At 64.0% G+C, this 1,785-nt stretch overlaps 1 protein-coding gene across 3 annotated transcripts in view; it reads left to right on the top strand.

Annotated features, from left to right (window-relative positions):
- The first annotated feature begins 11 nt into the window (after window positions 1-11).
- SPRY1 (sprouty RTK signaling antagonist 1) overlaps window positions 12-1,785 on the top strand; it is a 6,439-nt gene continuing 4,665 nt past the window's right edge. For 2 of the 3 annotated variants that reach the window (XM_085323867.1, XM_085323868.1), the window contains exons 1-2: window positions 12-95; window positions 813-1,477. The gene's annotated coding sequence lies outside the window, so the exon portion shown is untranslated. The remainder of the gene's footprint in view (window positions 96-812; window positions 1,478-1,785) is intronic. The other variant, XM_085323870.1, reaches the window with a different exon arrangement.

Genomic DNA, 1,785 nt, shown 5'->3' with positions numbered 1-1,785 from the left:
GCGCAGCGGCGGCGGCTGCCTACACTGCCTGGGCGGGAGCCAGCTCCGCGCGCGGCAAATGTGCCCCGGGAAGCGGACTTTTACCTCTGCCTTAGGTAAGCCCGGGCGGCGGTGCCCCCGCGCGCGCGGAGCCGCATCAGGTGCCGCCGCGCCGCGAGCGAGGGGCGTCCCGGAGCTCGCGTGGCGGTCTGCGGGCGCGGGGGGCGCGGCGGCCCACGCCGGCGGGAGTGATGCGCGCTGGAGCGCCGGTCCGCTGTTGCCGCTTTGTAGGACGCGCAAGCGAAATGCGCGGTGCATCCGCCGCTGTCCGCAAGCGGGACGTGCGGTCTAACCTGCGGCGAGCCTGGCGGGCCGTGCGTGCCCGGTGCTGAGTGGCAGCAGAAGAGCGTTCGCTTGCCTTCCCTAGTAAACASTGTTAAGCCAGTCACTATTCGTTGGTAATTATAAAACTTCCAGTTAAGTAATCGTGCCAACGCTTGAGTTGTCCGTCTTGCCTAGTGCAGAGATCTCACCCGCGCGCTGGAACCTCGTTTGATCCCCTCGAAACGCTAAGGAGTCTCTAAAGCCTTTCATGCAAGGATTTTGTGTCTAGAGTTGCYTTATATTGTAGTTTTCTCACTGACGTGCTGACTGTGCTCCAAGCCTGTCAGTCAGCCTCCAACAGCAACAGCAAGCACATGGCAATCTGCAGGGAGCTCTCAGAGCCATTACGCTCTGCCCCTAGCTCCGTTTGCAGCTCGCTACAGTTGCTGAGGTGTGCCTTGAAAACAAGTGTCTCTTCATGATTTGTTTCAAAAAATCTTTTGCATTAGGCATTGTGGTTGCACTCGGTCTGCCCTGAGGTCAGAAGGGACTTGCAGCAAGGACCATGCGGTGAAGCAGAGAGCTGGACCCGGGGACGCTGTTGTGCACGCACACATCCAGCGTGGAAGGATCGCGTGTGACTGCTCCAGTCGGAAAAGGGAAATAAAAACGCGCGAGTCGGCGGGAAGAAAAGCAGAATCTCGCATTCCTGGCTCGCCACTGCCTTCTTGGAGACCTTCGCAAGTGCCTCTCGCTAGCTGATCCTGCTCCCCGGTGCCTGCAGCAGCCTGCATCTGGCKCTTCCCTCCCTCTCGCTAGCCCGAGATAAAAACCATTTGCAGAAAGGTTTTGGTTTTCGTCACCTCTGGGACGAGAGACTTGCGGCCGAGGAAGGTGCTTCCCTCCGAACCCGCTAGCACGGAGCGATCCGCCTCTGCGGAGAGCTGTGCCCGCTCGGCGGACCAGCCAGCTAGGGAAAGGCGACCCTCGCAGCCGGGCTCCCGGGAGAGGGGGGCAGGAGCGGATCCTCCCCTGCTGGCGGCGACCCCCGAGGGCCGGGCGGCCCCGCCGGAGCGGGCGCCCCCGAGCTGAGCACTCACCCGGCCGCGCCGTCTGCCCCAGTGCCGTGCTGTGCTAAGTGGATTTGCCATTATTAGTGCCTCCTTGGAAATAAGTAAGTTTGGGATTTATTATTATTATTTGAATCGGAGCAGACTTGGCAAGGAGGCTGCGCAGCGGGCGCGTTTGCACGCGTGCACTCGGAGCGCCGAGCAGGTGCCTGTGGGCGCACTCGCACGCCGCCGCGGCGAGGCGAGCGGAGGGGAGGGGAGGCGAGGCCGCGCCGCGCCGCACGCCGCCCCCCTTCTCCGCCAAGTGCCGCCCGCGGCTGCGCGGTCGTCGCGGCGCTCTGGGCTGAGGGCGACCGCGGAGCGGCGCGGAGGGCGCGGTGGAAGCCGCGCGCGGCGGCCGTTACCCGCCGCG

This window comes from Rhea americana, unplaced genomic scaffold (genome assembly GCF_003343005.1).
Source record: "Rhea americana isolate MKP2758 unplaced genomic scaffold, rheAme1 scaffold_89, whole genome shotgun sequence".
NCBI classification, from domain to species: Eukaryota; Metazoa; Chordata; class Aves; order Rheiformes; family Rheidae; genus Rhea; species Rhea americana.
This window is presented reverse-complemented; position numbering and strand designations above follow the sequence as displayed.